Source organism: Camelus ferus, chromosome 8, assembly GCF_009834535.1.
Source record: "Camelus ferus isolate YT-003-E chromosome 8, BCGSAC_Cfer_1.0, whole genome shotgun sequence".
Classification (NCBI taxonomy): domain Eukaryota; kingdom Metazoa; phylum Chordata; class Mammalia; order Artiodactyla; family Camelidae; genus Camelus; species Camelus ferus.
Genome location: NC_045703.1, coordinates 34,345,968 through 34,370,618, shown reverse-complemented (window position 1 = coordinate 34,370,618; position 24,651 = coordinate 34,345,968). Strand labels below are relative to the sequence as shown.

At 34.5% G+C, this 24,651-nt stretch overlaps 1 long non-coding RNA gene across 1 annotated transcript; it reads right to left on the bottom strand.

Annotated features, from left to right (window-relative positions):
* Positions 1-417: 417 nt before the first annotated feature.
* Positions 418-24,651, bottom strand: LOC116665347. Its single transcript, XR_004321922.1, has 4 exons — positions 24,500-24,651; positions 23,536-23,629; positions 2,696-2,808; positions 418-2,065 (listed from the first exon to the last, which is right to left on the bottom strand). It is a non-coding gene; the product is annotated as an uncharacterized LOC116665347 (long non-coding RNA).

The following is a 24,651-nucleotide window of genomic DNA, read 5'->3' as shown; positions in this document are numbered from 1 at the left end:
GAATGACACACTATTAGAGAAATTTGATTATAAAGAAAATTATTTTCCATACATTAAGGCAATAGAAAAATTGTCACAAGCATTCAAGGGCTCAGAATGTATACCATCCACAAAAACAAACAAACAAAAAAGCAAAACTTGAGAATGTAATTTAGCCAACTGGGAAATGAATAAAAAGAAGAAGCTTAATAGGAAAAAGATGGTATAAAATATTAGTGTAACGTTCACTGAATGCTTTTAAATAGGGTTGAGTCTATGTAGTTTTACATATATGGTTATAAAACAATTCAAATGTCATAGTAAACCATAAAAGAAAGTATGACTAATATCAAAATAATTTTAAAATAATAAACTTGTTTAGAAAGTATAATTTAACAGTAGGAATTAAAAATGGAAAAGGAGGAGATGAGGGAAGAGACTTTGTGTTAGATTTCTCATCTTACCTGAGGGCGTTCAATAGACGCACTCTAAGATTTCACCACAGTTATTTAGAGCATATGTTCAAATGTACAGTAAAAAAAAACCCTCAAATGTAAAAAACAGTAGTATTTAAAACATATATATGTCTCCCAAATTAGTAGGGAAGATTGTTATGTTACATGTTTTCATGTAACAAAATACAGAAATCAAAGTAATTTATTCCAGATGAGAGACAGGAGAAGAAAAAGTTAGAACATATAAATGTAGGGTCAGCAGACTCCTTCCCATGGGCCAAATCTGGCCTCTGCCTTGTTTTGTTAAATAAGCTTCTGCTGGAACATGGCCATTCCATTCATTTACAAATTGCCTATTGCTGTCTTCCTGCTTCAGCGGCAGAGTTTAGTAGTTGCAGCAAAGATGGTTAATGCCTACAAAGCCTAAACTATCTGTACTCAGGAAGTATCTCTGATTACAATTCATGGAGAAGTTTTGCCAACCCCTGACCTATGCTAACAAATATGTACACATAATTCCTCCCTTCAAGTAGCTCATAAACTAATATAGGGTAAGAGAAGGGAAAATAAATGAAACTGGTAATATGAAAAACGTTGTTTAAAGTACATTCACGAAATATGGCAAAAATCACTAGATAAAGCACACTAATTCCTCAAGTTGCTTTCTTTTCAAGCAGTTGAGCAATGAGAGCACCTCACGGGGCATGTATTTCTGTTGGATCTTAAAGCATAATTATGGGTTTTCTAAGCAGAGGACAGAAAAGGCATCTGAGGCAGGGAAAATAGCATGTGAAAAAGACATGAGGGTGGGAGGCAGAAGGACATTTGGGGGACGGCGGGAAAGGATCACAGCACAAGAAAGTGACCTCTGCAGGTCTTTACACTCCTTATTCTTCCCCTTGGATCTTTCTGAAACATCTGTCATTTTCCAAAATGCTCATTAATACACTTCTCTCCACCCCCTAGAAGGTAAGTTTAACAAGTATTTGTTGAATGAATGAGTGACTGAATGACTGACCAAATTAATTCATGGCGTGGTCCATTAAGTGTAAAAGACTGCCGGGAGTCCCAGAGGTCACATGGCGTCACCCCCATTCCCGCTGACTCTGGTTTAGTGACTTCGGTACAGCTGCCATACCTCATGCGTTTCCTCTGAGCCACGCTCTTTCTGCTCCTGTCTGCGGACCTCTCTCCTTACTAGAGATGATGAAAGCAAAGGAGCAGTTGAACAGTCAGCTTCCTCCCAGATAGTCGTAAGCATTATGGCTGTTTTCTTCCTCTAGCTACAAATACAGTTCAAAGTCCTTTTCTGCAGCTTTGGCTGGAGTTCCCACAGCAGCTCTGGTCAAAAGCAGTCAAGCCTGCCCCAGATGCTTTCTCTGCTGCCTGGATCCTGTGATCCATTATTTTTCAGTCTTAGCCTGTGACTGCAAAAGCAAAGTCAGAGATTCACGGTGTCCGTGGTCTAGTTAAACTTAGTCTATTCCATTTCCACAGACTAGAGCTCTAAGACAGTCCTTGGACGTGCAGGCCACGCGGTGTGAAGAACCAGATAAACACTGGTGAACGCACTTTTGTCAGTTTTCCCTTCATTTGGACATGACAACGTTCCACACAGGCCCAATTATTGACTGAAAGGTGAAAGAAGCCACCGTCAGTCATTGTCACTTTGATACCTACATACGATTAGCTCAAAAAATGAGTATCTTATTTTCTTCAAAATCAACATAGCTAGAAACTTTATGTAAAGGATGATTAAATCACAGTAAGTGCTTTTTGTGACTTTTTAAGGGTTAAATAATCAGAGTAGGAACAACAGTATATTTATAGAGTACATTTCTAACTTCAGATGAAATTGTTAAAATGCATATTTACCCCATGTTTAATAGAATTATCACTTTAAAATATATAACAATTGAATTTTACCTCTATCAAAGGAGCAATTTTCTTAGTCTCATCTGCTTGCTAATATATTACCTGACAAAACTGAAGGTTTTATTTTCTTTCTTTCTTCTTTTCTTTTAGAGTTACCATTTTCTTATGCAATAATCAAGTGATGTTCTTCAAGGGAACAACAGTCCTATTTCGTGTTTCCTAGCCTTTCTGAAAAAATAGTGACAATTGTATATTACGGTGAAACAGTCACGCAAATGGGCTGTGATTCTCATTTTCAAATAGGATTGTTTCTTCCAAAAGTGGAGGAATCAAATTTCATTTCAAATTACATGACTGGCTATATTAGGGCATGGTTGGTTACTCACCTTTGCAAACCTGAAGGTTTATGCCAGATGAAACAATCCGGATTCAGGATTTTCAAGATTTACAGAGGGAACGCAAATGTTTGGGAGGTGTTTTCCTTTGAGATTATCCAAAGCTTTAGGGAAGAAAGAAATGTGATCATAGGGTTTCAAATTTAAAATCCAGGATGAAAATATCTCAAAATAAATTGCAAAGCTTTGTCGAGTCATTTGGTATCCTTACACTTCTGAGAAAATGAGAGAATTGTAGATACTGTGAAATAAAGATGAGATAAAAATTAAAAGACAAAAAAAAATTGGAGTGAATACAAATCAATATCTAAATATTCTTACGCCCAGAGATGTCTTATCTTAAAGTGTTTTTCTCTGTCTTTTCTATTTTAAAATTAATGTTGGGATTCAAATTTGTCAAATAAGCTCTTACTGAGAATATTACTAGAATTACACAACTATGTATTAGAAATCATCCTATTCTTATCTTCAGCAGACTCTGGGAAAAAAAATTATGGTTGCAAATGAATGAGCAGTGAATTTGTTTTATATTTTATATGATAAAAAATAAGTTTATCAAAATTTCTACATTAATTATGTCAAACATTTTTTGAGGCTCACAGACATGTTGATAACTTTATCTTATTTTCAAATGGATGCTTTGAACAGAATTGGAATACAAAGCAAACTAGTTTCAAAGATCACAGCTGTTTTTATCCAGGCCATTCTGAGTTGTGAATGACAGACTGATATTTTTGAAGCACGTGTTTCCTAAGAACGTGTTTCCTAATTTCTGCAAAAATAAAGAATTTAGAAAACAAAATAATTTTTCTTCCAAAGAGTTTTGACATTCTTTCCATATATATTTGGTTGTAGAATTCATACTTTAAACATCTTTTGTACATTTTATACTGCAAAAATCAATGTCTTCACAGAGAAATTATTCAGTATTTGCCAATGGCTACTGGGATTTCATGACTTCACCTTTTTTTTTTTTTTTGAATGATCACTATAATTAAGCAATGTTGGCAGACTGTATCCAAGATGCAAATAACCTAAACTAAATACAGTGTTTGGCTAAAATATTTATAGCTGATCAACAATCTATTACTTGGTATTTTGGAAAAATGTCAGGGAATCCTCTAGAAGATTCACTCTATGTAAGGTTGTTTCAGAGATACTGCTTTGAGGACAAATTATGATTTTTTTCCCCCATAATACACTCATTCTTGGAACTAGCACATGATCCAGTTGGCCAGCCTTTAACATTTAATTGTTACAGATACTCATCCTGAAATTTAACACCCTCATAATTACCTTTGCTTATTTGTTTGTTTAAATATGCATAAATAGAAAGACTTCATTCTGGAAATGTGTTTACTTAATACCACACAGAATAGTCTGAGTACACTGAGAAAAACTTTAGATGCAAGTTTAAAATTCAAACTATTTTCATATACTGTTACAGAATGAAAGAAAAATGAGAACTCTTTAGTGAATAAAGACTCTTCAGTCATTTTCTCACATAGTTACAGGACCCTGTTTACACCTACACAGCTTTTCAGTGGATGATTTTATTTCTTTGTTCAGTGTGAAGTAATTATGTTGCAGTTTCATTCCTACCGGATCCTTCCAGATGCCATCAAGATGAGAGAGCTGAAGTCACATCACTGTAGGCAGCAGACAAAGGCAAACAGTTAATCAAACTGTGACCGTGATTAGCTGGATAAAAAGTGACAGTTCCCAGCAGCTCTGCAGCACCTGCGTGTCTTCAGAATGTAGCTCTGGAGCGAGCCTGGCCGGCTCAGCAAACTCCAGTAGCGCAACTGAGAAATAATGAAAAGCATTTAACAGAGGCAAGAAATGCCGACTGCAAGGAAAACAGTGTTTTAAAAAATTGCGTAAGCTTATAATTTTCTGTATAAGATTGGCAAGTGTCTGTAATAAGCTCAGGAAATCATCCTTAAACTGTGAGGAAGACAAGTATTTGAAAGCCACGGTAATGGTGACAGTCCTGCAAGATCAGCTGCTCGTGAGGAGAGGAAGGGACGTAGGAATACCTGTAATGCATCTGAAGAACATTAAATGTGGATTAAGATTATATTAACAAGGAAATAACCACTCAGGCTTGAAAAATGAACATTGCCCTTGCACTGTTTCTAATAATTATATCATCCAGCAGTGGGCAGTTGCTTCAGTTGCTCATTTTCATGATACACATCCAACACTGAGATGCTTATTATCTTTAGGTCTGAAAGGTGAAAACTGGAATGTAAAGGTGTGCATCTCCTGGAGGACTTGGAAGGCGTCTATGGATCTTTTAAAGTATTCAAATGATCATGGCTTTGATGAAGCATTGAAAGAATATATTGTCTGCATATTTGAACAAAGTAACAAGGAGGCCTGAAATTTATAAAAATGTAGATCTAAGTTCTATGGTGCAGAATTCTCAACTACAAGGGCACCTATGTTTCAAGGAACGTTTTTATTCACCCATGAATAAACATGTTGAATTTTAACATATGTTCAAAATCAAGCACTGAGTCCACTAGACAGGGTGATTTAGGTGTTCCACCGCCTGAGTCATCAACCATAGGAGGTTAGCAGAGTTTCAGGCCCTTGAAGAGTTTCAGAGTAGAGAAGCATTTTTAGCACAAAACAGCACCTGTACTGTCACCAGTGTCCCAAGAGTACATGGAGCTGCAGTCTAGACCTGGAATTTGGTGATTCTAGAAAAATATCTCTTATGTATAGTGGGTAGGACAGTCCAGATGACCCCTGAGAAAGGAGGTTGGACGGTCTGAATCTGAAGTTATCAAGAAAGGAGTCCCTATCAGTGAACAGAGTTTCAGCTCACTCACTCGCGTCTCTGGGCTTTTCAGAACAAATGTGGTTAGAATAAATTCAGCTGAGTTTAGTAATAATGTTGTTAATGTTGATTTACAAGCAGAAATTTATTACAGCATTCTTTACCTACTTTCTGGAGCTATAAACCCTCAGAAAACATTTAAGGAGAAAAGATAAAGAGATTTAAAACAAGATTAGAGAAGATTAAGCACACTTAAAAAACTGTGATCAGTTTTCCTCAATCATTTCCAGGAAGACATGAATACAGAGTATATCTGGGCCTTAACCTATGGGAAATTCCAATATGATGTACGGCTGAGAAAAATAAAATGAACTGGGGTCACTGAAATTAGAGGTGAGATAAAGACAAGAATCTATTACTCTAGCTTTAGTTTCATCAAAAAAATAAAATTGACAGCTCAGAATGATCTGTCATAATTACCAGACATTGCAGGCTTGATGGTTATCAAAAAATGGCCTCACTTGTAAAGAGGAATCTTCCAAGCTTAAGAGTGATGGCTATCTCAATGATTTGTTTCAGAAATGCTATATTTTATTGGACTCTACTGGACAAACAACAGTTTTTCATTCACCTGAACCCACATACTTCTTTCAGGATTCAAATAAGCTTAAACAGCATTAAAATTGTGCTTGTGTGCATCCATATGTGTGTGTGTGTGTATGTGTGTATTGAGGTGGGGAATGCCATGTGCAAACATAAACAATAGAATTCACTGAATTATTTGGGATATGGATTTTTTTCCTTTGTATTTGATTCAGACATAACAATGGCTGCAGAATAATGCTTTGGTCTTTTGCTTTTTTCCAGGCACAAAAATACTATCTCTTTTACCTTTAAATGTTAAAAAACAAAGGATTTAGAATATTACATAAACTCAGTTGGTAAAGCAGCTGCAGGGTTTGGGAGAATTGACTCCAAGTTTGAAAGAAGTTCTACTGTGAGAACTAAAAATGCTATCAGATAGCATTGCATGCTACAGAAAAAGTGTTTGTGAAAGGGAGAGTCAATCAATGCAGCAAAATTCATTGTTGTCTTATTTCAAGAAATTGCCACAGCCATCTCAACCTTTAGTGACCACCACCCTGATGAGTCAGCAGCAGCCTTCAACATCCAGGCAGAACACTGTACCACTAAAATGATTACAACTCACTCAAGCTGAGATAATGTTTAGCTTTTTTTGCCAAAGTATTTTTAAATTAGGTATGTGTTTTTTTAGGAGGAAGTGGTATTTATGAGATTTTGAACTTCAGGAATATACTTTGAATTCACATCAGAGAAAAGAGGGTAAATAAAAATTCTCCAATGGGGCTGACTCAGATAAAATACCACTTCCTTCTGATGAGCAGATTAGTGACACCAGAACTTTTAAGGTACCAGGGAGATATGAAATCCTCTATATTCATTGAAACTTGACAAGGAAATCCAACTCCAGTATATTCTATCCAAGAATAATGTGGAAATAACTAAGATACTTCTAGACTCTAGTGGTTTAGTACAAGTCTGGATCTAAAGATTCTGCTTAGAATCTAGGTTCCACCATTATGTTGCATTGTGCAAGTTATTTCCCCTCTGGGCCTAGGTTTTTCCATCTTTAAATGAAAAGTTACTGGATTTTAGGATCTTCAGACGTCTACCAACTCTAGCATTCAGAGATTCTGATGAGCATCAAAGTCTTGCAATGACAAATCTCTGCTTTTAACATCCAAGACAGTGGCCAAAAAACATTTTGGTTAAGAAAAATTACAATGCAATGTGATTTGAGCAACAATAGGAATGTATACACCACAAAGGGATAGTTGATTCTATATTGAGAAAGTAGGTAGGATTAGGACTGGAATAACATTCATTAACAATGTAGTGCTCTGTAAACTTAATAGTATGATCTACAGTAGAGTATTTTCAGACCACTAATTCATAGAGGATGGTCATTGAATTCAACTTGAACAAATTTGGTACAATATTCTGTACAATTAAACTAATTAGTTAAACCTTTAAATGGTGAATTGAAAAGAGGTTAATCTGAATATAAAATATAGGTTGGAATCATTTCTCACTGTAATGATTAACAAGAACAGTTTTTTCTTTACTGTCTACTTGATGACTAAAGATTATAATTCCAAGAAGCATTTAAAAATGATTATGCCAACACATGAAATTCTTGTAATCTTTCACAGTGACATTATGCTTTCTAGGTAGCGTTTTTCCAGCAAGTATTTGATGGTTACAATAAATTTGTCATAAAATAATTTTCTAAAAATATGAGAATTCTGGTGATGAATATTTTGTCATGCCATAATTATAAACCAACATATACCAAAGTGTTATATTTGAATAGAAAATATTTTTCCTATTAAAGAAAATAAAGAAATTCAGGCAAACAGGTGTCGTACGTATAAAGGCACATCACACTGTCACCGGTTATCAGGGATTGGTTGATCAGAACTTCCTGTCTTTATCACTGCATTTCTTTGCTGTGGGGTTTTGTGTTTCAACCCTAAGTCATTTAACTATAGTGTGTGAAATGTGAATACAAAATAGTTAAAGATGTGAACAGAAAATAGAAAATAGTTAAAATGTTATTTAAACTGAATGTTCTTTCTTGGGGTTAGTTCTAGCCAAGAATGTATGGCAATCTTAAAGTTTATCAGTTGCTATAGTAATATACACTTGAATTTAATCATTTATTTAAAAACAGAATTAAATGTTTTCAAATAACTTACTTTAAATTATTTTAACCAGAAATTGAATACTTTAAAACAGAAAATCCTTAAGATGTAAAAAATTAGATATGCTTTAGTTTAAGTCAGTCAACTCTACGTTGAGAATGGTTATATTCTGGAAAATTCACCTCAGAGAGACTGGAAAATACAGAGCACCAGTTTATCTGGGGGCAAATTTGTCCTCTAGGAGACATTTTTCCTGTCACTACTCGGGGACAGGAGATTTAATGGCATCTAGTGAGTGGAGACTAGCAAGGTTGCTAAACATCCTATAATGCATATCTCAGCCCCTGACAACAAAGTATTATCTGGTCCAAAATGTCAATAGTGCAACTGTTAAGAAACTCTGAAAATAGGTGCATCCTGTCATTTCCTCTTTTCACACCTGGTTATTTCTATCTCTCACTAGACTCTTCAGAGTCTAACTCCGTCTCAGTCTCCTCTTTCTCTCTCTCTTTCTCATTTTCTTATTCTTTTTCTCTCTAATGAGCCTCTTTGATGAAGATCCATTTATAGTTTGATGGCAAAGGACATATCCTTGTGATTAGAAGTGAGAACTAGAAGTTGTTGGAAATAAAAGTCTAAATCAAAAAAGTATAGTAAAGGTGACATCAGAAAGACAAAAAAATATTGATTCGGTGACACTATTTTAAAGATACTTCAAATTGTCCTAAAAATGAATTGAAGGATTCTGAGATGGGTTATTTCAAAGACTTCATGAAAGTCAGCCTCAGAGGCTGTGAACAATGATATCAACCAGTGTCAGCAAGTAGAAAAGACTTTACATTTGTTTACACCTTGCACTTTAAAATGTTTCCCCTCCATTTCCTCAATTAATCTTTGTGAGGAAACCCCTGGATTTCAATCACTCACATTTCTTTGTCTTTGCTTGTATCATTTTAAGCAAAAAAGAATGACTATATTTCCTTTTTATTTGATTTTGTAAACTCCTTCAGCTGAGTTCTACATTATTACTTTTTATTCTTTTTTTCCCCTTTTTGTGGTAAAATAACATAAAATTTACTATCTTAACAATTTTTAAATGTATAGATCAGTAGTACTAAGCATATTCATATTGTAGGGCAACTATCACCACCATCTATTTCTAGACTTTCATCTTGCAAAACTAAAACCATTAAACAATGATAAGTGAATAACACTTATCCAAAATTTTGAAAGAAATTATGCAAAAAATATAATAATAATTTCGGTCATCATTTTTATGAATTTAATTTACTCATTTAAATTCTACCCATAATCCTTTCCTTTGGACCTAATTGTTCTCTACAGGAAATTTCTCTTAAATTTGACTTCTCACTCATTTACTGCATTAATTAATTGAAGACAGGGGAATAAGAAAATGAGAGTCTCATTACTGAATTAATTGAACAGGAAAGTCGAGATGTGAAATAATGAGAGTAAGATGTATTTCCACAATCAATTGATCGTTTTATATGATTCTTCTCCTTACATTATCTCATTCTTCCTATTAACTATTTTATTTACTTTTTCCATACACCCTTCCATTGTTTCTTGTTTGACATAAGCACACAAGTTTGAATTTTTCTATCTTCCACTTTCACTGTATTTTCATAGGCACACCCAATGCTACATTTAATCTCTTATTTCCTGGACTCTGTGACTCTTCGTACATCTGTTTTACACATCAGTATATGTTTTTACATATTGGCAAAACCATACAATTTATCTATTGGCAAAATTGGTGTTACATATTGGTAAAAGATGGAATTTGTAGGAAATGCTTGGTATTCAGAACTCACATTCTGATCAGAGTATCTCAGAATTAAAAGCTCACACAAGTGCCAAGAAAGTGAACAAAGTGGCAGGCATACCCAGGTGAACGGAAAGAACTGTGGGGGAAGAGAGTTGCAGGGCCTCTGTGAAGGGGGGCCAGATGCTATTCAATTCTCAGTGTCACCAAGCATTCAGATTTTCCAAAAGAAGCCAGAAATTTGTTTTCATATAAAATTTCCCAATTTTTAAATGCTTACACAATCTTCAATCTCCATAGACAAAACAAAAGTAATCTGCATGCCTAATGTGTTTTGTAAGCCTCCAGTTTTCAATTACTGATCTAAATAGACACATACATTTTTTCACATTACACTGTACATAGAGTAGAGGTTGTAAAAGTTCTGTTGAGAGTATCTGTAGACCCCTGAGAAAGAGCATTTAAATGCTCCCATGTCTTGCATTTTTAAATATACTTTAACTTAATTTAATGTTAACTAAAATTTCTCTAAGACTACCTATTTAAATTGGAAAAGGAGAAAGCTTTCCTTTCTCTCCAACTATCATATCCTTCTTTTTCCTCCCATAACTATTCTTTTCTCAATATGGGAGACTAGGAATACCATGCTTGCTAAACTTTATTATTTCTCTTTATTATTCATATAAAAATTATAAAAACTAACTTTATAATAGTATGTCATATTTCAACACATATGTATGATGGAACTAGAATGCTGTAAGTGAATATACAATTATCATAGAGTATTTTTCAACAGGAATTCGTAATTTCTCATCAATTATGTTTCTCCTACCAACTTCTATATTGAGAGTCTGTGTGTTGATTCCAGATCCTCAAACCTATATTTTATCTTTTTGGTTCATAGAATACTTTTTTCTTTTTAAGTATTTCTACTTCTCTAGTTATTAAGTTCTTATTAATTTCTTTGAATGAGCTGTATTTTTGTCAATTTGATTTTCTTGAAATTTATTTTGTCAACACACATTGGTATTGTGACTTACAAAATAATGGAGCTCTACACAAGTTATCCAATTATTAAAACTCAATGAAGAAACTTGACATTTAGAGGACCATGATAATAAATATTTTATAAAACAAATAATGAACCCTTATTTAATTGTTCTTTGTATAAAGGATTTTGTAATTGTTAGATTTGTACATTTCATAGCAAATATACATTTCCCTGGCATCTCTCTTTAGACTATAATTTGAAAAAGACACAAAGTCGTCTTATGTTACTGTGACTGATTCAGATTTATGTGCTTACAATGTATATCCTAAGATCCAAAATCAATCCAGAAATACTTGAAGTCATGTGGGTGAGTGTGTGTGGATGAATACAAGCATGTGCACACACACATAAGTTTTCTACTCAATTTTGAGACAGCTTTAACAATTGTCAGGTGAAGGGTCTATTTCTATTTGATTAGCTAAGAATTATTTGTAGCTAAGAATTATTTTAGGGGGCTAGAGGGTGGGATCTATAGATAGGCTGTGTTAAAAGGGAGCAAATTCTGTGGTTCTCCTTGAATCTATTCTGTCAAGACTCAATTTCTTGTCTCAGAAGTGACATTTAATATATGATTGACCTTTACCTCAAATTCTAAAATTGTCAATTTTCTTTACGATAGCCTCCAGTTAGGAAATTAATCAAAAGTTTAGGAAAATAAATTAGTTATTTAACTTTTGTCACTCAGCACTAAAAATAACATGAAAAATTTCTTGCTGCTGCTTGTAAGAAATATGCAGTGTGTGGGTTTTTGATTATTTGGTATTTTATTTGATTATTTGGTATTTTACTCTGTCCTAAATATCTTCAACTTCTCAGGGACACTGACCTCCATACTAGTCCATGCAGTCACAGTACAGATTTCATTATCATTTGAAAGTTTTGGTAAGATGACCTACTCTGAAATCCCACTTTCTAATGGTGCCTTCTAATGTTTGATATCTCTCACTTCCAAATTTCTGCAGACCTAGATCTTTACCTTTACCAAGATGGCAATTTCTAGTTGTCCCAGGTGTATATATTCTTCCCTATCAACTAATTCAGGCATCACATGCTTCTCTTCAAATTAAAACCTTAAAACCAGCTGCTAAAATTATAATTTTCCAACTATCCTTTTGCCAATGTGATCCACCTTGCCACCCAAAGTTATTTAATAGCTCCAACTATGGAAAGTTACTTGACTAGCTCTTCTGGACTTTCTGGAGAAAGTCACAAAACAGTGGTGAATGAGCAGATGCACCATCAGCCTATTTATATTCAAACTCTGTTAAAATCATACTCTTGCCTAATAATTCTGTTTCATATTTTATCATTGATTTTTGTATTAGCAGCTGTAACCCTTTTGCAATATTAATTGGAAACTATCCAATCAAATATGCCCTTACTTAGAAATGGTCTACATTATTTATAGCCTCACAATTTCCTCACTAGCAAGTTTCTTCATTGAGTTTTAATAACTGGATTACTTTTGTAGAGCTCAATTATTTTTTAAGTCATGATACCAATGCATGTTAACAAAATAAATTTCAAGAAAATTAAATTGACAGAATATAATAGTTTTTTTCAAAGAAATAAGTAAGAACTTAGTAACTAGAGAAACAGAAATACTTGAAAAGAAAAAAAGATTCCATGCATTGAAAAAATTTATTTTTTGTCTCCTTGATCAAGCTAAATACTAAACTAATCCACTACAATTGATCTGTTAGTCCCCTGTTAACATAAACACCAACTCTTGATAAACTCTGCAACCCTAAGATGCAGTGACTAAGCCAGAAAAATTGACTATTTTTAGGGAAGAATTCTGTAAACGTGTTTATTTGTTTCACTTTTATGTCTGATGAACAACAACAGAGCACAAATAAAAACCTCAAATTGGTACTTCAAACCTCTCCTCAATCTCTCCTAACTGTCTTGTTAGCTCTGTTTTCCAGGATTATTTCTTAGACTGTCTTCTTTACTCAGACGTCCTGATCTCCCATACCCTTTTCTCAATACCCCCTCACAGCTGATGACCTTACTCAGTACTCTCACTGCCTGAAACTCATCCTCAACAAACCTATAATCCTATCTAGATTAGTCCCATCTTTTTTCTTCACAACATTTATAATAGAATGTCTTTTCTTCTACCAGTGACCGATCTTTCATGCCCTGAAGCCCATCTGTTTGATTCTCCCCAAACTCTGCTTTTTTATTTCTTCTTCTCTCAGTCCCTTCTATGGCAATCATGTCAGCATAACAGTGTCCTCTAGTATTTTCAGCCATTATGTAAAAGAGAAGAAAAAGGAAAAAAGTATACAACAAAACATTCAACCTCACACATTCTCCAACTATTTGGCCGCATCCTTGACCTCTCTCAGAGCCAGCTTGCCCAGATGATTTGTCTGCACAGGCTACCTTCAGTTTTGTGTCTGCAGCCGTACACTTTGATCTAAACCAATCTCACTATTTTCCTGCTATTCCATTAGAAGTGTTTCTGGCAAGGTCACCAATAATGTTAATGATGTTTCTGTACTCAGTTTACTCAAGATCATAACCATGTGAGCCACAACCATATTCTTGCAACTCTCTTCTCCTTTTGGTTTGAAGACTCTAACATGTTTTGTTTTCTTTCCTTATATTACTGGTTCTCTTTTATGGTCTCCTTTCTGTTTCCTTCTCCTTCACCAGTTCCTACAGATTGAAGTCATTTGTGGTTTAAACTTGGATTCTCCCCTATCTGTACACTCTTTTCCATCTAATCCACGCAGGAGTGGTAGTCATCTTATACATGTTGTTTTGAAACAAATACATTTCTCAGTTGAGTAAATTAATGTAATTCCTATAAATAGGTATGTCTTTTAATTTTGGGTTAAAGTCTTGAGGTTAAAAGTTAGATCCTGAGAATAAAAACTGAAATATTTAGTCACCCATTGAATAAACTGGAGAGGCTCTTATCCTTTCACTGTAAGCGCAATTAAATGATTTATGTGGAATATTTGCATTTGTTTCTGCCAATACTTTATGGAAAATAAACTCTCAATTTTAGTTTTTTCACTACTAAGGTACTTGAATTCAGTCATTAAACTTACATGAGAGCTTGTGCTTATAAATTATGTAGGAATTTTTTTTTAGTCTTATTAAAGTTTAGTGTCAAGAGAGGCAAGTTTCCTTCCTCATTATACATTTATTTCTTAATTGTCCTAACATTGAGGAAGAATACTAAAGAAAGCCATCCTTCCAAAAAATCAAGATATTTACAAATATCTTACTAATTAATATCATGATACTAATTAATATCATGTGATTTGGGCCCTAAGCTAGACAAATAGATAAATGAGCCAAAATGGCAGTGTTCCACATGTGGAACTTGATATGGGACACAAGTGGTATTACAAATCAGTAACTGAATGATTTTCCATTTTCTATTTAATAAATCTTGCTGGAAAATGACTATAGGGAAATAAAGGATATTAGATGGCTAGTTTACTCCATTTAAATTTACAGATTTTCAATTGATTAATAACTAAATGTGAAAACAACCCATTTATTGTTTGAGAAAAATAGATAGGATAATATCTTTGGGACTTCTGAAAATAGAAAAAAATTATTAAACAAGGTAAATGCCAAAAGTAAAAATTATAAATTTGACTAGATTATCATTTAGACAATCCAACCAAAAACAAATAAAAATCTCATAATCAAAAATATACAATTAATGTGAAAAAGGAAGACACAGACGCACCAAAGTCATTAATATTCCATATAACTGAAAATAATTAATACTTCATATAAAATACACGTGTGTGCAGAAAGACAACATAATGAAGAAATGAGTGCAGGATATGAACAAGTAACTAATTCACAGAAAAGAACACTGAAATAGCAAAAACATATTAAAATAATACATAGCTGCTGGTAATAAGTGAAATGCCAATTAGTGTCACAGTATGAAACTATAACAATCTGGTTGGCAAAAAGTTTAAGTTGCTGACACAACTAAATTTTGTGTAGGATTTAAAGCAGTAATGAGTCTCACAAATTGCTGCTAAAAAATATAGATGGACATTATTATAACAACTCTGAAGAAAATTTCACCATTGCCTAGATAAATTCACCAATGCTAAGACTTGTTTCAACTTTTAGAGAAACTCTGAAATTTGTGTAAAAAGATACATACAAAAATATTTACTGAAATGCTGTTTATTATCAAATAAAATGAGAAAACAACCCAAATTTCTACCAATAGTAAAATGGATAAATAATGTTTGGTACATTCACAGGGTGCGATATTGTACTGTGTTTGAAGTAAGTTTATTAGGAAATATATACCAATAAGTAGTCATCTCAAAAACAACATAAAGTGTAAAAAGATGTTGCAGACACATGATGTAATTTATATAAATTTTAAGAACGTGCAAACTAAGATTATTGTTTATGGGTTCATAAAAATGTGATTCACCAAGTGAATCTTAAATAAATCATTTTAAGTAATTGACTGGCATTAGAAATGAAAGAAAAAGTGGTAGGAAAGAGATTTCAAATGGTATTTCTAAAGATTAATCTTTAAAGAAATGATCATAAGATAAAATATTAAGATTTGATGTAACTGGGTTATTGGTAGGTTTATCTATTGGATTATTTCCCTCTCTCTTTTTCCTGCTTTCCTAAAATTTTCCAAACACTTTAAGTGGGTAAAAAAAAACTATGATTCTCTTCATTCTCTAAAAAAAATTATAAGATGGTCACTGGAATGGAGCGTCTTCTTGGGGGCTCCCTGCTGCTGAGTGTGTTCTGTTTACTCAGATGTTTAGTTCTTTTCAACAGTTATGCACTTTGATATTATAATATCCTCTGCATTTATAAAAGTAGATGAGATATAGTTTGTGTTCCCTTCTCCAAATGATGAAATCACATGCACACTTGTGGTATTTACAGTAATTGTAACAATGACAGTGCTGGCAGGATTAGGTCTACTAGAGGATCAGGAAAGCCAAGAAGATAGAAAAAAGATTGGGCTTTCTGAGTTCCTCCTTCTCAGAACACAGCACCAACCCTCTGGTCCTTTTCACCGTGATCCTTGTGGTGGTTCAGTCATGCCAGCTGAATGGTAATATTTATGTCTATGTGGCTTTGATATTTATTTGAACATGTGAGTGTGTTTCTGTTTTATATTGTGTTCTATTTTTTTTTTTTTTACCCACCAACTCATATCTTTTCTGTAAGTAATTTAAGCATTGCATAAATTCTAAACTAGAAGGAAGTACTCCTGAGAAGGCTTCCTGATGCACATTCATGTAGCGATCAAGACCACAGGCTTACTAGAAATGATGCCCCCCACAGTGCCATGTAATTCAGAAGATCATCTGTCATGGTGTGAGGTTCACTCGTTTACAACAGGGAAAAGCAGGTTGAAGTTTAAATCCTGTGTAAGTTTTATATTTCTCGGATAACTTAAGCTTTCAACTACTTTTTCTTTAATCTTTGGAACTGTAGGGCTGCTGGATTCTTTCTTGTGCCTGCCTGACTACTCAAATGCAGAATTTCTGATAGTACAGCTGCAGTGACTGAGGAGATAACTAACCGCAGTATCCAGAAACCCCTGGAAGAAGGGGTGGTGTTTCTAAGCTCTGAACCTGAATTGCAAGTTAGATGCATAGTAAATGCATATGCTGGTGGAAGCCTTATGAAGTCAGCTTGAGTCTAATTTCCCAGGGTAAAAGTACAACACATTTTTCGATTTTACTTGAGTTTTTTTTTTGGATAATCAAAAGAAATCTTTTAATGGTATTTGTTTATCTGTGTGCTTGTTCCCACCATGAACTACTCTAAATTCTAGATTTCCTTGTGCTTTAATATGTACATATTTTATGTACATAAACCACAGACTGTATCTATCAGTTTAAAGCCTGTTGCTGTATCTTCAAAGGGATGTTTCTAACTGCTACAGTAATTCTGGGAGTATGAACACCAGTGCTCCCAAGAGCAGTGCCAACATGCACACAAGTTCAAGAATCCTTCCTGAGTATCTTACTGCAGGTGCCTCACGCTGGGAACCCAGCATGGTCTTCCATTCCTCTCTGTCTCTTTCAACTATGTAATCAAGTTTCCACTCCTATTGATGCCTATTCCTTTATCTTTGCATCTTTCTATGTTTCTCCTTTTCTTTTCATTCCCACAGGTTCCACCCTAGGGTAGATCTTCCTAACTGTTTCTTCAGACCACTGCAATAACTTGCTGAAAGTCTGTCACCTTTAATTTGGACCCATATCCTCACTCCCATCACTCCTCCAACACACACACTGCTGATGAGATCACCTTACCCAGCACTGAGATCATTTCTTCTCCCTTAAAAAAAACAAGCCAAAAGCTTCTTATATGATATTAAGACTTTCACTATATCATGGATTATATGTTTAAAGTTCTTTTTAATATCATGATAAATACTAAAGAGCAAACTTAATAGAAATATGTGAATCACTTTCTATTTCCTTATTTTAATTTTTTACCTTGAATCTTCAAAAAACTTTATAAACTCAAATATTTATTCAGCCCTTCTGTAGATCTGCTCAATAGTAAAACCGAATATTTGTGGCATCTAGTACTGGTATTTAAAGCACAGTTTATGTGTGAGGAAAACAAGAAATTAAGTGTATGCAATTCAAATAAACAATTTTAAATAACAAAATGTAATTCATCAAACTATACTTTAATCAAGAAAATATCTGCAGGACAAATTTTGAATTTTACTATTGCCTGCTCTGCTTTTGACAACATGTTATGCAGAGAACAGTGAATGTGAAAAAGTTCTTTTTAAGCTTTAGAACAGAAAACTTTTTTTTTTCAATTGTTTTACTAATGGAGGTGACTATGAAGAATTCCAGTAATACTTTCAAGATTCTGAGCTTATTCTGGCTTTAACATAATAAGAACACTTTAATATGCATTGAAAATTCCTTTTCTATCATAAAAATGCAGAGTAAACATTATTTTCTCTCTTCTGCAGTTTCTTTTGGCCAAATAAATATCCTCATTCCCAAAAGTGTAGACATGTTTTTACATCAATGACTAATATTATTGGGAGAGAAGCAACTGAATTTTTTCAGAATCCTACATCATCATCATCATCATCATCATTATTATTATTATTATTAAAAATAGCTCCTTTTGAGAGAGGCTTGGTGATTGGAAAGTTTTCAATTTAAAGTTAGGGATCTCTTAGTGGAATCACCAACTTCAGAGAAATATCACTGGCCTTTAGTATAGCGGCAACATGGATTATGTGGGTTCCCACTCTGAATTACAAAGTAAACATTCATAAACAGTAAATTTTCTCTCCTGTATCACTGCTTATTACTTGCCAGTGTTAGTTTTAGTGGGAGTGACACTTACTTATCAAAGGTAGAGGCCACTATGAATTATTTCAAATTCAATTTAATTGGTTAGAATGGAGAAATTTCATTGAAAAAACCTATTTTCCTTCCTCCCTTCCCCTTTCTCTCCCTTTCACTCTCACTTCCACTCCCTCTGTCCATTTTTCTCTCTGTCTCTCTCTCAGTACAGGCAGACCTCATTTTATTGTATTTCATTTTATTGTGCTGCGGAGATATTATGTTTTTTACAAATTGAAGATCTGTGGTGACCCTGTGCTGAGCAAGTCTGTGGCACTACTTTCCAACAGTATTTGCTCACTTTGTGTCTCTGTATCACTTTTTAGTATTTCTCACACTTTTAACTTTTTCATTATTAATATATTTGTTGTGGTGCTTTGTGATCAATGATCTCTAATGTTACTATTGTCATTGTTTTGAGATACTGAAAATCATGCCTATATAAGACAGCAAACAAATCAGCTGTTTCCTTTTCTGTCTTCCTCTCCTTGGCCTCTGTATTTCCTGAGACATAACAATATTGAAATTAGGCCAATTTCTAATCCTACAATGTCTTGTAAGCATTCAAGTGAAAGGAAGAGTGACATGTCTCTCACTTGAAATCAAAGCAATATAATTAAGCTTAGTGAAGAAAGCATGTCAAAAGCCACGCTAGGCCAAAATCTAGACTTCTTGTACTAAGTAATTAGCCAAATTGTGAATGCAAAGGAAAAGTTCATGAAGGGGTTAGAAGTGCTGCTCCAATGAACACACAAATGATAAGAAAGTAAAACAGTCTTCTTGCACAGATGGGGAAAATTTTAGGAGTATGGATGGAGATCAAACCAGCCGCAACATTCTCTTAAACTATAGCCTAATCCAGAGCAAGTGCTAACTTTCCTCAATTCTGTGAAGGCTGAGAGAGGTGACAAAGCTGCAGAAGAGAAGTCTGAAGCTAGCAGAGGTTGGTTCATGAGGATTCAGGAAAGAAACTGTTTCTATAACATAAAAGTGCAAGGTGAAGCAGCAAGTGCTGATGTAGAAGCTGCAACAAGTTATCAGAAGATCAAGCTAAGATAGTGAATAAAAGAGGTTACACTAAACAACAGATTTTTGATGTAGATGAAACAGTCTTCTATTGAAAGAGGATGACATCTAGGATTTTCATAGCTAGAGAGGAGATGTCAAGGCCTGGCTTCAAAGCTTCAAAGGACAGACTGACTCTCTTGTTAGGGGCTAATGCAACTCGTGACTTGTAGCTGAAGCCAATGTTCATTTACCGTTTTGAAAACCTAGCACTCTTAAGAATTATGATAAATCTACTCTGCCTGGCTCTATAAATGAAACAACAAAGCCCAGATGACAGCACCTCTGTTTACAACTTAAGCCCACTGTTGAGATTTACTGCTCAGAAAAAAAGATTCCTTTCAAAATGTTACTGCTCATTAACAATGTACTTGGACACCTAAGAGCTCTCATGGAGATCTCCAGTGAGATTCAGGATTCATGTTGTTTTCATGCCTACTAACTCAATATCCATTTTGCAGCCCAGGCATCAAGAGATGATTTCTACTTTGAAGTCTTACTATTTAAGAAAAATATTTTGTAAGGCTATAGCTGCCATAAATACTGATTCCTCTGATGGATCTGGACAAAGTTAATTGAAACCCTTCTGGAAAGGATTCACCATTATAGATGTCATTAAGAACATTCATGATTAGTGGTAGAGGTCAAAGGCTGAAGCGAAGCCTGAAGATGTGACTGGACTGCTGTGATCTCATTATAAAATTTCAACAGACGAGGAGTTCATTCTTATGGATGAGCATAGAAAGTGGTTTCTTGAAATGGAATCAGTTCCTAGTGAAGATACTGTGAAGACTGTGGAAATGACAAAAGAGGAATTAAAATATTATATAAGCCTAATTGATAAAGCAGCTGCAAGATTTGAGACGACTGACTCCAATTTTGAAAGAAGTTCTACTGTGGGTAAATCACTATCAAATGGCATTGCATGCTAGAGAGGAATTGTTTGCAAAAGTAAGAGTCAACTGAAGTGACAAACTTTATTGTTGTCTTATTTTAAGAAATTGCCACAGCTGCCTCAGCCTTCAGCAATTACCACCCTGATCAGTCAGTTGCCATCAACATTGAGGTAAAATGACGCTTCACCAGAAAAAAGGATTAGGACTCCCTGACAGCTCAGATGATGATTAGTATTTTTTACCAATAAAGTGTTTTTGATTAAGGTGTGTACATTTTTAGACATAATGCTATAGCACACTTAATTGATTATATTCTAGTATAAAATAACTTTTATATGCACTGAGAAACAAAAAATCATGTGACTGACTTTATTGCAATATTTGCTTTATTGTGGTGGTCTGAAATCAAACCCACAATATCTGTGAGATATGCTTGTATTCCATTAAAACAGTGTTCCTTAAAAACTGGAATAATTTTGTCAAGTAGGGTTTTTTTTTTTTTTTCTGTAGCAATCATAGACATCATCATTGCTTCTTTATCCTTAACTAATTATTTATTCACAGGTAAGAAATAGTGATGTATATACACGGATGTCTAAGGGACTCTCACAGTGTGTTGAACACAGTTAACTCACAGGCATCGAAGTGGCCATGACCACATATCACAGTTCCCTTTGTCAAGGGAATATTATAGAGGAATTTAAAATCTGAATGCACCCTCACTTCTACATAAATTACTAGCATATTGTATAGTCTCCCTGTCAATAATGCAAATTAGAAACAGATCTCATTTTCTCACACCCTGTCAGTAGCAGGCACATTATTACTATTGACACATCACTACTTTCATGGCATGATGAGTTGTGATGATTGAGAAAAGTTCTAAAAGAAGATGAAAGTGTATATCTACCCAAGGAGCTCCTTTTATTAAAAAAAAAAAAGACTAGAACAGCATTACTGTTTCACTTTAGTTTCACAGCAAGAAAAAGACTACTGCAAAGTGCTTCATCCCATGCAGAAGAAAAGAATTCCATCTTGTTTATGGGTATGTGAGAAATAGCTTAATTTTCCTTATCTGTGCTTCACTGGGATGAACAGAAAACCTATCATGAATAATAAACACAGTAAAATATGCAACACAATTTGTCATATTCTCTTTTATGTCTCAGTTCTTTAGTTCATCCATTCCTTGAAGTGATCTATAATAATCTCCCAAGCCAGGTTTGATTGTATAAATGCATACCTACGTTTTAAAATGTAGGATGGGCATTAAATTCCCCAGGAAGCCTTCCCTGACACCATGCTTCTACAGTAATGCTCTCTGCATGTCTTACGTACTTATACTCACTTTAGTGTGTTATAAATCTAACTGTTTCACTAAGCAGGTTGAATTCATTGGGGTTATAAACATAACATTATTTAATTTTTTCTAATACTTCTAATTGTGCTTTACTGAACCCTTCTTTCTCTGACTTGTACACTCCGTTTATGAAATCATGTTCCCATTCTGATTTCATAACAGTTTACTCAAAGATTCAAGTCTCCCCCCTCAACATACACACGCCCAGAAAATGAAATACTATTCTCCCCTTCTTAAAGGGCTCCCTAAACTTTGCCAGTGATTCACCGGGGACTCCCTTTCTTACCTTCCTTACCTTCAATAACCGGTTGAGCCGCTGACCCTCATTGACAGGGAGACGAAAAAAGCAAGAGGATGGCCTTGCTCCCACAATGAGAGAGCTACACACATGGGAGCGCAGGCTCCCTTTGTAACCATGCGCTTCTGCAAGGGCAGAATTCCAAATGGACCCACCACTCTCACCCCTGTGCGCCTAAGGACTCCATGTCTAAAACGAGGACTTTTTTGAATTTAGTCCTGTATAATTCAAACGAAGACCATCTCCACTCTAATTCTCTGCACTATTAAACAAACAACAAAAGCAAACTGAAAACAAAAACCTTAGGGACATGCAGATTTCAATCACAACTCATACACAATTTACCTATTATAGAATTATGTCCCTCATTATCCTGATACCCTCCCTAGAGTGTAAGCCTAGTGAAATTAAGGCCTGTTGCTTTTTCATCTTTGTATCTCTAGGTAACTTGCAATACTTCAGATTATAGTAAATGCTTCTTAATAAATGACTAAATGAACTTAATTCTCTGTTGAATTAACATTCTCTTGAGGTATGTTTCAATATTAACTTAATGTGGAGATGTCAGCGTCTACTACACAAGGTATTACATTAAATGATTTACAGTTACTTTCTTGAGACCTCAAACTACTCTGCAGTGAAGTTATGATTATCATTAATTTATTATCAAACTGATGCTCACAAAAAAATGTCTCCCAAGGTTTCACCTTTAGAAACAGAGTCAGTATTCACATTTGAGCTCATTTGTTTCCTCAGTTTATACCATGTCTACTATAATATAAAGCCTTCAATGAAGAGCCCGGATGAAATTTGTTTTCAGTAAAATGTCCATTGCCATGATATATGCATATGCACACACATACATATATACACATAAACATGTAATTATATTTCACATATATTATGCTCATGATATACATACATATATAATATACACATGATAAACATACAGCGATATCATGTCTATATAATTGTGATATTATATATATATACATATAAATATATAAATTATATTTTATATTTCCTCTGTTTTATTTTCTTACATGAGGATGTTGAAGCAATGAATAAAATTGTCTGAAAATGACCCTAGGAACTCACTCTGGGTTGCCTAGATGTTGAGCTACCAGGGAGCCCTCTCCTTCTCTCAGTGAAAGATGATGTACTAAGACTCAAGCTTCTCAAGGACTGGACTGTTCTACCGTCAGGGATGACCACAACATCCTTTGGATCCATATATGCCTGAATGTTAGGCAACTGATGTTCCCATTAGTCTCTTGTAAACAACTGGCAGCAAATATCAAGGCTTTTTGGCAGCTTGTTTATTCTTCCAATGGCAAGGTTGATGTCTTATGCTTTCTACCGTAAGATGAGAGAAACATATGGGAAGTATGGTCTCTTTACCAAAATGGAAGCCATGCCTTACTTAACAGACGCCCTGGTATGTGTCACCATGGGATGGTGGGAAGCTGGGGATGTGTGCATCTCCATCCTGCTTACCTTGACCTCCAGAGAATCTCCTTTCCAAGACAGCACCTATAGCTGAACTCTTTATATGATACTACGGATGTCATCTTGAACCCTGGTGTGTGATCTGGTGAACAACAGAGAAATGATTTCAACAGAAAAGCTATTTCAAACAATAGAGAAACAACTGCAAATGCAGATTTAACCAAGATTTTAACATGACAAAACAAACACAATGGTCTTATCTTCCTTTTTTAAAAATTAATTTTGCCTTTCAAAGATAGACAGGCCTTCGTAAAGGTTTTCCATCATTCTTGAAAAGACTGAAATCATAAAGAGAAAGAGGGGGAGGGGGGACAAAAGAGGAGAGAAATAACTGAAACAACTACTGGAGTTCCAATAAACATGGTTCACTACCGTTGTCAGTGAGAAGTCAATGGCCATTAACGTCACCATTCCAGAAGAAAAATTACCTCCACTTTATCTATCAAATCAATATCTACACAGAAGAGGGAAAGTATCATAGATTGTAATCAGCAAGCAGCTCAATAAATTGTCCGAGGTTCCTAAGCCACATTAATCAGATCCTGGTTTTAACTGATATTAATGCAACATTTTCACAAATTGTACTGAATATTCACTTCTGTTGTTTCAGGGATGTTTTTGGAACACCCCCTCCCCAATCATGAAATTATAGTTTATAATTCTATGGAGATGAGAGGCAGGGGTGGGGAGATAATATTTATATATTTCTTAAGTGATATTTAAAGTTTGTATAAAATTTCGTAACACATCAATTGAATAAACAGATTAATGCTGAGGGGAAAATGATTTATACTACCTTCATGAAAATTTTGCAGCGTGGTTGTGTCATATCGTATAAATCATTTTCTTCCCTACTGATTCTAGTTGTGCTACTGACTATCAGTATGTTTCCTGTAATCTCAGTCAGTGAATGCCTTCAAAATATTTATGAGAAAAATCTTATTTTACTCACACAGAATTAGTGGACAAACTTCTTTAAATCTCCTTCTTTGCAATTCCTCTGTATGCTCTGTCTCCTGGAGGTCCCTCTCCCATTTCATCTAGCCAGAAAGATTAGTTTACTTCAGGGTTTCAGCCTCTGTGTTCTTGTTCAGCTGTGGGTAA